The sequence below is a fragment of the Chlorocebus sabaeus genome, chromosome 2, assembly GCF_047675955.1.
Source record: "Chlorocebus sabaeus isolate Y175 chromosome 2, mChlSab1.0.hap1, whole genome shotgun sequence".
Classification (NCBI taxonomy): Eukaryota; Metazoa; Chordata; class Mammalia; order Primates; family Cercopithecidae; genus Chlorocebus; species Chlorocebus sabaeus.
Window position 1 is genome coordinate 65,154,653 of NC_132905.1, and position 12,032 is coordinate 65,166,684.

Sequence of the window (12,032 nt, forward strand, 5' to 3'; positions counted from 1 at the left end):
AGATAGTTCTATCTTGCTAAAGGAAGACTGGCTACGAATATCAAAGAAAATGCAAAGTAACCATAAAAAATACTGTTTACTTTGATTTTATTTAAATTTTACTGGCATTGTGGAACTCATTCTCTAGTTGATTTCACCTTGCTTTATCTGAGAAGAGCTGATGACTGATGGGAGTCACGCTTCTTTCTTTCAGCATTAACCATGATCGTAGGACAAAACAGCAGAGGCAAATGGAGGTGGATGTGAAGCAAAGTCAGTGCACAAATACACTATTTGCTGAAGCCTGTACTGACAGATGGCCTGAACTCCTCACTTTGCTTTCTGAAATAGAATCTCCTTTTACAATCTCCAAGGTAGGTTAAAAAGCTCCATAGAAACATAAAAGATACGAAAAGTACATGAAGTTAACCCATCTAAAAGATTGGCAATTACTATTCAATAAGTGAGAGCAGGTGGCATCAATCCCTTCTCCGCCTATTGCATTTTGATTTCTGTCCCAGAATGGCTGCCATCAATCATTCCCTATCACTGAGAGGCTGGAGAAGCCTTGCTTCAGTGGTGGGAGCTCCTGGGAAGATGCCAGCGCTCTGGGTGGGGAGTTGTCAGACTGAGCTCACCAGGAATGCTTGTCTATAGCACCAGATCAGGGGAAACAGTCCTGAGTTTCCGAAACAGACCAATAATCAGTAACTTGGGGCTTAGGTGGATGGCTGGAATCCAGGGAAAGATATAAACGAGGATATCAAGGTTGATCTGGGACCAGAGCAGAAGGATCCCAGAAGATTCAGTGATATAATGAACCTCAGAAAATAATGGCATCAGTGGTCCTGATTCTTCATTTATCCATTCATCCATGCTTTTGTCATATGAATTAAAGTTTCTTCTGCTGGAGTAGCTATACTTGTATCAGATGAAACAGGCTTTAGGTCGAAAATGGTTAAAAAAAAAAAAAAAAGACAAAGAAGGTCATTTCAGCAAGAGATTATAGCTATATAACAAATATATATATATATTTTTATATATACACATACATATATATACATACACACACACACACACACACATATATATATATGGCCAGCACTGGAGCACCCAGATTCATAAAACAAATAAACAAATACTTCTGGACCTAAAGAGCGAGGCAGACGGCAATACAATGCTAGTGGGAGGCTTCAACACCCCATCCACAGCATTAGCACGGCATTAGACAGATCATCGGGTCAGAAAGTCAACAGAGACATTGGACTTAAGTTTGCCTTTGGACCAAATGGAACTAACAGATATTTACAGAACATTCTACTCAACAACTGCAGAATTATTTTGATCAGATAGACAATGGAGACTCAAAAGGCAAAGGGAATGGGAGGCTAATGGATAATGAGAAATTAGTTAATGGGTACAATATATGTTATTTGTGGAATAGATACTCTAAAAGCCCTGACTGGACCATGACACAATTTATGCATGTGATAAAATTCCACATGTGCCCCATAAATTTGTACAACTAATAAATAAATGAACTTTCTTCTGCTAAACTAAACAGAATGTATTTTTCACTCTTGGATTTTGTGTTCATCCTCATGACTCATTGTAGACAATGGAAGTGGGTCGAAGTGACAGTGTGCGTGTGCACCATGTGACTCCCTTCAGTCAATGGGAAGTGGTAAAATGGCCCATTCTGTGGCCTTGTTTTCTTTCACTTACCTTCATGCTTCTGCCACAGGGAAGAACATGCCTCTGCCAGACTGCTGGTGCAAGAAGGCTGAGAAGTATGTGTGGCAGAACCACCCCAAATGACCTACAGTATGATCTGCAGTCAAGCAGCGCCTGCTCCAGCACCCTGAAGCAAGCCCAGCCTAGATCAGCCAGACCCCTGCTGCCCCATAGATGCAGGAGTAATAACAATGATTGTTTTCAGCCAATGAATTTTGGAGCATTTGTTACATGGACTAATTATAACAATAACTGACCAATATGGTCAGCTGTAGGGAACACTCGGAATGGACACTTCTATGTATTTCTTTTGCATGTGACTGGCCGTATGTCATTTGGGAGGGGATGGTGTGTTAATGTGGCAGGCTGGTAAGAGAGACTTCTTGCCAATGCTATATTAGAAGTATTCTCCAAGAATTCACCCAAGCTTTGCAAGAAAATCAAATAAACTCTGAATATTCTTCAGTTCCCTAGAGGGATTACTGCTTAGCTGCTTAGCTGTTTGATTTTTTTTTCTCTCAGCCTACATTCCCTTTCTTCCTCCTTTCCTTCTTTTTCTTTCTCTCTCTCTCTTTCAGTCTTTCCTTCCTTCCCCAGAAGATCCATGCTAGTTTTCCATGCCAACAGTGCAGGCAGGGTGTCCTGAAAATTTTAATGTATTTAGAATTCAGAATATTTGTTTCTGAATTAACCATGTATGGTTTTGAATGGCTGTTAGAAAATGATCCATCCTAATTTTTAACTTTGTCCTGGATCCAGTTACCTTAAGTAGATGCCATTGATTTTACTCTTCTTAGTAACCAAAGGACATGCAAAATTTTGCTCTTGATATACTTGGCCTAATGATTCCATTAGGAAATAAGGATACTTTCAGAGCTCTTTCCACGAAGAGAAGGAGAATGACACAAACTTGATGGAATTAGAGTCAGAGACATTTAGAATTGATAGAGATATTCAAGAGCTCATTTTAGCTAGAAAAGAAAGATTTCAGAGAGCTTGTGGGTCCTTCCTGAAGTCACACAGCTTGTAAATGACATAACCTAGTCTAGAGCCTGATGTCCCAATTCAGACTCCAGTGCTGCTCACTAGGAATGGAGGAGACTCCAGGCCTATGTGTAATCACACCCATGCTCCTGTGCCCACGGTATTTGTCACTCATCAGCCATGATACTGTTTCCTGCAAGGTTGTTGCAATGTCCTATTTTCATTCTTTCATATTCATCGAATTGGAAGAAACTGGGTGTGACTGAGGCAGGATTTCTCTTGGCCAAACAATGCCTCTGTGTACAAAAATATTGTGTTCTGGAGCCAAGAGTGGTACAAGGTTCAAAGAGTAAGGAAACATCAGACTGAGGCTAAAAGTCTTAAAGGAATGCTAGATTGTCAAACGTGTTGCAGAGTTGTCATTTCTGTACCTAATCTTTGTATTTTTTCAATGCAGCCTTTAAAAATGGTTGTGTTGGTATGGTGTCTTAAATAACTGCTCTGGGACATGACAAGATCTCCTGTCTCTTCCCTATCTTCAGTTACTGAACACAAAAACTTGGATGTGTGGGCACATTCAAAATCCTGCACCAACACTCACCTGCTGACCTTGTTCTCCCTCCAGTTGTGGGATGACATAGACAAGACCCAGAGCCTTTGCCACATGGCCTTGGGTAGAAACCTTTGGTTCCTTGGTATCCATCTCCATCTTCATCATGGGAGCACGTGATAGAAAAACTCAAGACCAAGCCCAAGGAGCTGCCCTCTAAATTGTGTCATATTGCAACATTTGCCATATTTTCCTCCCATTTCTGTATCTCTAAATTGACCTCCCAAAACAACCCAAATTCCTTAATAGAGACCTCTACTAGAAGAGAGTTAAAACATGTCTTTAAGGATACCCCACACACAGACAGTGTATCACTGGGTGACCTAATGACTCATGAGAGGCTCTGATCCATCAAAAGGAGTTCCTAAAATTATTAGTGCTAGGGAGATTTCACATAGTCAGAGAGGCCATCAATCAATAGATACAGCAAATAACCAGATTACAAATGTCCCTGAGAGCAACCACCAGGAACATCAGCAATGCCAAATCCTACTGATCCCTTTCGAACAACCAAGGACCAGAGGGTCCTAAGATGAAAAAAAAAAAGCAGGCTCTCTCCAAGAACGCATGAATGAGCAACACAAAAGAGGCAGTTTTGAAATGTTCGGTGACCACAACTTCTGCCTGTGGCCCTGGGTCACCATCCCAGTGGACCTTATTTCCAGTTGAGCATCACCCTCTTTTATGTATCTGAACACTTTCAGCCTCTACTGGAACTTCCTCCTGAGAACATAATCCTGTTCCAACCTCTCCCTGGAGACACACATGCACCCCCCGTGCACAATGTCTGCAGAAACAGACGCACACAAAAGCCTCCAATTACCAATTGCCACCTGCCCCTTCAAGGCCCCTAGTTAGTGCTCCCTCAACAGGTGTCATCTGCTACCTTGAAAACCCCAACGATCTATCTGTCCTTTTCTAACATCTTGAAGACCCCCAAGGTAAGACTAACAATGTAGCAGCCCTTTCTGCAAGCTTTGGGTAAAACATTCTCCTTATGGTTTGGCTTAATGATGCCACAACTCAGTGCTCACAGCCATAGTTTCAAGTAAAACTGTCACAAATGAATAGAATACATAATGCTCATTACTGATGGATGGATAGATATAAATATAGATATTTTCTTTCTACTTGGGACATTGAGGCTCATGAATGCCATATGTGTGATCTCAGTATATAAAAAGTGAGAAAAGAGAGAGGCCCTGGGGTTGTGGATGGGTCTGCTGCGGTGGTGCCTGTTGCATGTATCTCCACTCCTGAGGAGCTCCCTCCACAAGCTCCCTGGACTTCCCTTGTTTGGGGTTTACTGGCATGAGAGTAGGATGTTGCTTTGTTTCCTTTGGAGATGTGCAGTGTTCAGAATGGCTGAGTGAGAAAATCCTCACCTCCCTTTTTCTACCAGATCAAATGATTTCTACCATTAAATTAGCACAGTAGAGAGAACCTAGACGATTGGGCGGTTGTATTATGCGTGCTGTTGCCCCAATGTTATAAATTTGGACTGCAGAGAACTGGTGACACTGCTAGTGGAAATTAAAATATATGTTTTGCTTTTGGAGGCTTTGATGTTTTCCCAAAGGAATTTTGGTTATTTTTCCAATCTGCCCCTAAGTGTCATATGCATGAGAAATGGGCTCCATGTCTGGGGGTAGAGGTGTTGTATCATTATTTTTCACTAGGATCCTAGAGAGCTCACATTCCTTCCAAGGGTAAAGGGAGGAGAGAAAATGGGAATTCAAAATTTTTTGGTATAAAAGATTATTGCAGAAACTAAGGTAAAACCTCTTGCTGAAATTTCCAAAAAACTGTGGATAACGGTAGCCAGTGGCTTATGAGAAATCATGTGGCATGGCATGCAGTGTGCTCTTTGGAGTCTCAGTCCTCCGCTCAGGTTTAAATTTACAGTCCCACTTCATCCTGTTCTGGGCGCCCAGTGCCTGGCAGGCATTCTGAGGGCCAACGGTAAACTGTATACCCTGCCTGCAAGAAGACAACCAAGGAAGACGACCGGGACCTGAGCTGTGGGGACAACTCATACCAGACAAAGTAAGATTAGAGTTTACCTTGATGATGGCAAGTGACAACAGAAAGACCTGAGTGCGGCATGAGAAGGAGAAGAGAGTGCATTGGGTTCTGGACGGGAGTTTGTCCAAGGCCCAGGCATGCACCCTGATGGTGTGAGACAGCTGGGAGGGAACAGATGGGCACTGTGAAGCCCACTTGCCTCTGGAAACCTGGTTGCAGTGTGAACAGTCCTGAAGGACTGCAGGTCTCCTCTTGGCATGAGCACCTGTCTTTGCATTTACAGAGCCCCTGCAGAGCTGTTTGAAGTGTAACAAGAAAGAGTGTGTGGGTGCCAGCAGGAGGGAGAAGAGTGAGACACACGCAGAAGTAATTTGCTGTGAAAAAGAAAATTATGTTGAATTGAAAACGGTCACCAAGCAGCTTGAGAAGAAAAGGTTTGCAGGAGGCAGAAGAAAAGAGGGCTTTAGCAAAAGAAGTGGGGCGAACCCCTTGGGAAGGCATGCCTCTGTACCTCGAAGCCTGGGAAATCCCCACGGCTTGCAGCGTTGAGGAATTTTATGTAACGGTGATGCTGGTGCACACGTTCTATTATTTTCCTATTCTGTATGTAGTCTAACCCACTTCCATTACCTCCAATGTCATGCATTTCTGCATAGTATTGGTGCTACTCTGAGAAACACAAGAACAGAGGGTTTGCAGAGCAGGGCAAGGAGGAGAAAGGGTGGAAGAGATGGGATTCCAAAAAGACCACTCCAGGACCTATGTGATAGGAAAGCAGGCGTAGGCAGTGCAGGACCAACAGGGAATGAGCCTGTTCATCTGCCAATGCACCAGAAGAAGCAGGACCAGGCGCTGGGTGGGGAACATGAGTCCCTGCATTTATTAAATGGGGAATATCCTGCCAAGATATTCTTGAATTAGATGTGTTCATCATACACAAAAATATAAATATATAAAATGCCTAAATAGCAGTGTAGATACAAAGCTGTAAAGTTTTTGAGGTGTTATCTTGGGGAGATGGGCTGTTTTCTTAAAGGAGGAGGTAGCTGGAAGTAGATCATATGAATGGCTGGGTGGGGTGACGGCCTGTGGGGTCCAGGTCCAGCTGGGCTTCCATCTTTCTTTGTAACTTTAGTTCTCCATTTCTTCATCTGTGAAATGGGCTCCATAACATCCACCCCAATTGTCCAAGCTTTGGTGAAGATCCAAATCATTTGAAAGTGTGAAACTGTGAAAACTATGGTGTCTTGGTACACAAGGTGAGCATTATTATAAGTTCCTAAGACAGATTCCGTCAATTTTTGGTGTTTAGTTTTTTTCTGGTTTGAAAAATCCCAGAAAATTACAATTGTGGGGATTCTGTCTTCTTTTCGACTCTGACTTTTAATCAGGGTTTATTTGACATTATAGATGTATTTTTGCCTTCTTATCTGCTTCCTACACTTCAGGCTCCTTGAAATTAAGGCCGGTATCCATGTGTCAATTTGTCCCAAACATATCTGTCTTCGTTTGGTCTCATATGAGGATGTGAGGCTGGAGACATCTTAGGGAGCTGCTCCCAGGGAGCACAGGCATGGGGTCGGGTGAGCTGGGGAAGGGTGGGATGGCGATAGAGCATGCTCACAGGGCTACCACAGGGGCAGCCAGCCTCATTCCAACTGGGCTCCCGGAAAACACCCCGGAACAGCTTCAAAGTTGACCCGCCCTCTCCCCCCTATCGCTGCTTGAAGACTGTCAGCAGAGGTAGCTCCTTTGAAACTTCTGGGCTGCCCTGGACCTCACCCGGGAGAAAGACCGCGACGTGTAATGGTGAGAGTGAGGGGGGCTGAATGGACATACCCTATACATATGTAATGTATGTTACATAACATACATTTGCTGTGCATGAGACTCAAGGAAGACTCAGTTTACTGTAAGACTCAAGGAAGGAAAGAGTGGCAAAGAGATAGCAGGATGAAGAATGGGTGCAACTGTTAGACAGAGGACCCCATCAAGCCTTGTCAGGATGTTCTGCTCTGAGAAAGGACCGCAGACCCCACACAGCAGCTGTCAGAGCCCAAGTCCTCCAGTACAGCCAGTCACAGACATGGTTTGCAGACTCTCTTCTCAGATTTGGGAAAGGTGTTGGGAAAGAGAAGACCCCCAGCAGCTCCTAACAGGCACCCTGGTACATCACAAAACTCAAGCTGTTTCCATGTTCCTTTTTCTTGCCAGTTTTTGAGAGAATGAATCAAAGTAAAAGTAAAAAGAGAGAGGAAGAATGTGTGTGTGTGAGAGCGTGTGTGTGCCTGTCTGTGTTTCCAGAAAGATCCAGCAGGAGGGAACTGGGAGCTCCCTTCTCAGCCACATCTGCAGCCCAAGTGCTTTACCCGGCCCTGGCTGCTACAGAAGATGAGAGCCTGCTCCAGGTTCCTTGTCCCTCCACCAGAGGTTTCTATATGAGTTATAATAGTGAAAACATTAGTAAAGAAGAGTTACCATTTAATGAGCTTCAAAACAGCAGTTTCAATGTACATCATGCTCTAGTCCGTTCTGGAAGCCCAACAGGGTCAAGTTGCCACGGACCCTACAACCAGGGCTGGAGCCAAGGTCCACCTGCTTCCATCTCCCCGGGAATTCCGGGCATTCACAGGAGTCCTGGATGCTGGATGTTACTCAGACCCTCTTCCGGATGCAGGCCCAGCAGCTGGACAGGTGGCTGCCCACGGCTCATAGCTGAGGCCTTCTGGGACTGCCTTCAGACCAGGGGAGCTGCCTTGCTCAAGGCCAGGCCTCTTTCTGCAGGAGTCCTGCATGCCTTGCCTCCTGGAGGCAGAGTTCGAGGCCAGGGCCCTTTGCCTCTGGAATCAGGACCCTGTGTCGGCTGAGGCCTCAGTGTCAAAGTTTCACAGTCCAGTGTCTCCCTCCTCCTGCTTCCTGCTGGTCTCACATCATTTTTGAACCCCTCAGAATATGATTTAAATTCTGATTTACTTTGGACCCAAATGAGGGCCTGCTGGTGGTTTGGGGGTTTCCGTTTCATTGCGATTCTTCCTCCACAGGACAGGGCGTGGATATGAGGTTCTGTCAGCTACTGAGTGTACACATCATCGTCCTTCATTCTGGGGTCAGAGAAGTGGCTGCAGCTAGTGGGCCTATGTGGGGTGAGCTCCAGCTGGGTATCCACTTGTCACCTGACCTCCATGAGCCTTCCCTCCAACCAGGGGGACGTGATGACATCTCAGGTCTCTGATAGGCAACAGTCCTTAAAACACCAGTGCACAGTGCAGATGGACTGCAGGGGTAGCCACCACCTATGACTGGGAGGTTCTGCAGATCCTGCCTCAAGGGGCCTGTTCTTCCTTTGCATGCTGGACTCTGGGTCTGCGAACTGATCAGTGAGGAAACAGTGAGTTAATTTCCCTTCTATCCCCATTGAGCTGTCACCATGGATCTTTGCTGGTCAGCATTCCTGGTTGTCTTTCTGGCTTCGCTGCCCATTACGGTAAATCATTCGCTACTCGCTTCTGGCCTTGGCTACTCCACAAACCCTCCCACTGGCCCTCAGCAGCGTCTCTCTGCATTGACCCTAGCCTCCAAGGACAGCCAGTGCCACCCCAGTGTCTGCTCTTGGGCTCCCCTGCTGCTCAGTGGAGGGAGTGTTCTCTGGGCTTCCCTGGGAGTCTGAAGCCTTCCTTGCTTCCATGCCAGCACAGTTTTCGACACCTCCACCTCATACCTGCGCATGTCCTGGTGCCTGAGACTCCATGAGCTGTCCCAGCACAGGGCCAGGACTAACTCCAGTGTCCCTGACTGAAGCTCAGTTCTGGCTCATGGGTGAGGACTGTATATTGACAAGTCCTCCCCTCTCCACTGTCACACAAGGAGAAGATATTCCCTTCCGTCAGAGCTGTGGACTTCACCTACCAGCATGAAGGATTCAGGGGCTCTAGAGGTCAGATTTCCAGGCTCATTCACATCAAGTTTTTATTCTGTGTTTCCAGTTCCCATTCATCTCTATGAGGGCCCCAACCTTTAACCCGGGGAAAATATGGGGGTGTGTACCTTGCAGCTTCAGGGGATGAGCCCTCGGTCCTTCAGACATGCCTGGAGTTGACAGCTGGGATATCTGAGCCTACCTCTTCCAAGGCTTCTAACTCAGTTTCAAAAATCCAACTGACTCCCCAAATTTTACCTTTACCACTATCCCACACTGCTTACCCACCCTCCTACAAGCAAACCCATTGCTCTGAACCTTCAATCTGCACCTCATGTCAATCAGCCACAGCCTTACTAAAGGATGCTGCCTGTGCTAAAGTTATCACAGCCAATAACTATAAACAGAATCCTTAGTGATACCTGGGTGATGACTTACCCAGCCTTAAAAACGAATCCCAAGACTGCTCTCCAGGCACACACCTGGTACTAACTGCCTGAGTTTATGATTCCCCAAAAGCAATGTCTGGGACAGCGGCTTATGTGTGAATAGTTTACTTGGAAGTACGACCTTAGAATGGAGTGTCAGAAGTATTGGCCATGACCCGTCACGCAAGGGGTAACTACTACTGTGGGTGGATGCTGCCAAATCTCTTTCTCAGGATGGCCTTCCAGGAGAAGGCAAGGAAAAAGATTTTCCATTGCTTTTGCTCCCCATTGATCAAGGGTTACTTCATCATGTGTTAACCCCTTGTGGTAGATTTTATTTTCTAAAAGTGACACAGCAAAGTTTCTGGGTCCACTTGCTCTTTCAAAACCTTGCTACTTCCCATCAAGATGCGGGGGCCTATGTTCCCTCCCTCAAAACTCGGTGGGAGGTTGTGGCCGCTTTGACCAATAGAATGCTGTGGAAATGATGCTAGATGGCTTGTGAAGCCAGTTCATAAAAGGTATATGCCTTCCTCTCTTTCTCTCTCCATCCTGAGAACCCAGCTGCCATGCTGTGAGGAAGCCCAACCATGGGGAAGTCAGGTGTAGGTGTTCTGAGAGGCATCCCCAGCTGAGCTCCCAGCCAACTGCTGCATCAGCTGCTAGACAGCAGGCTCTTAAACAGAATGAACATGGTTATTTTAAGCTACTATGTTTTGAGATAATTGTTACACAGCTGTAGTGACTGGGACACACCCCAGCACTTCTGCATTGCCCGTGCTGAGTGTCTAGTGGGTGTCCTGAGTGTCTAGTAGTGTACATCCTGTACATTCCATGCAGCTGGATCAGAGAACCTGGGGACTGGGGGAGGAAATGACAGGCACTTGACCCAGCTCAAGCCTGCACCTGGGTCATCAGTTGAAGACTGTGGTCATGTAAGCAGCAGCTGAGGCAAGAAGTAATGCTGAGAAGATGAAGAATGTCTGAGGCAACATGACCACTGAAACCAGGGGAACCAGCCACAGCCTCTGAGCAGCTGTGTTTGTTTCCTCGGTGAAGGACCATGGCTGTGGCTCCAGGGCTCTGACAAGTGCTCTAGAACGTCTGGGAATTGTTCTTAAAATCCTGGATCACGTAAAACTTAGGGAAAATACTCGTTCTCTTCTAGTCTTCATCCAGGCCATCACCAACAACTAAAAAAGAGGTGTGTGTACATTTTCAGGAAGCTTCCCAGCAGCACGGTTCACAAGTGTGCTCTGAAATGGATCTTTATGTCAAGATGGCTGGATCCGGTGAAACTGATGGCTGGGCTTAAGAACCAATGCCTATTCAGAATCAGATTTTCAGGAAAAAAACTCTGGCCAGACTGCAACTGTGTTTGTGTGGGGAACGAATTTACTCTCAGGGGAAAAGAATCACACCCAGCCATCTAGACTTGGTTTTTGAGGCTGGCTGGAGATTGACAAGAATAGCAGGGTTTTCTTGGGTGCAGGGCTGGGTGCAGATTAATTTAGATTGTCCAGAAATAGGTTCTAGAAAGTTTGGTAAATTCTCAAGGAACATGAACTATGAAGAAAAAGAAAGTGAAACAAAAGCAAGAGATAGGAAAGTCTGAGCCCATCAGGTGAGTCTGCACTGAGGTGGATGAGCAAATAAACAACACTTTCCAGCAGCTGCACTCCCTGTGGTGACCGAGGGGCCAGATCAGGAGAACCATATATGTGATTTCTAACACTTGGATGGGTAGCACTTTTCTGAATAGATATCAAAGAGTGTTGGAAAGACAATTTTCAAAAGGCAAAATAAAGAAACTAAAAAACAATTGGGAATGTTATTCTTTTGAAAAAAGGGGCCAAATGTATTTACACTGAGTAGCACAAACAAAAAACATGACATGTTCTCACTCAGCATGGCTCCACTTAAGGTATCGTAAACCCAATATACTGCTCTTTGAAGAAGCATCTATCTTCCTGGCTTTTTCTGTCTCACATTCTTATACAATTTTTTTGTGATCTCAATTGAGGTACCTGACTATCTGCTACCTTGGGTCTTCCATCTTCAAATGCCCCAGGACTTTCTTCTTTGCTTACTTAGACTATACTGAATTGTCAATCATTTAAATTAATAAACTATAAGCACTTCTGATTCCCTTTATACCATTCTCCTTCTGCCCCTAAAAAATTCCTACCCTGGGTTATGGTCACTAATTTTGGAGAAAACCCCATAACTGTACAGATTAGAGCCACACAATCACCCCCAACTTCAGCTGGGTCTCTAAAGCTATCTGCTCTTTTTTCTGTCTTATTCAGATTTCTCTTTTATTTTTAAATATTCATTTTTCCCTCTAGCCTCCTAC

The 12,032-nt window shown here is 45.2% G+C and overlaps 1 long non-coding RNA gene across 1 annotated transcript in view; it reads right to left on the minus strand.

Annotated features, from left to right (window-relative positions):
- Nucleotides 1–7,972: 7,972 nt before the first annotated feature.
- LOC103215554 (uncharacterized) overlaps nucleotides 7,973–12,032 on the minus strand; it is a 50,398-nt gene continuing 46,338 nt past the window's right edge. The window contains exon 5 of the long non-coding RNA XR_012091461.1: nucleotides 7,973–8,702. This is a non-coding gene — a long non-coding RNA (uncharacterized lncRNA). The remainder of the gene's footprint in view (nucleotides 8,703–12,032) is intronic.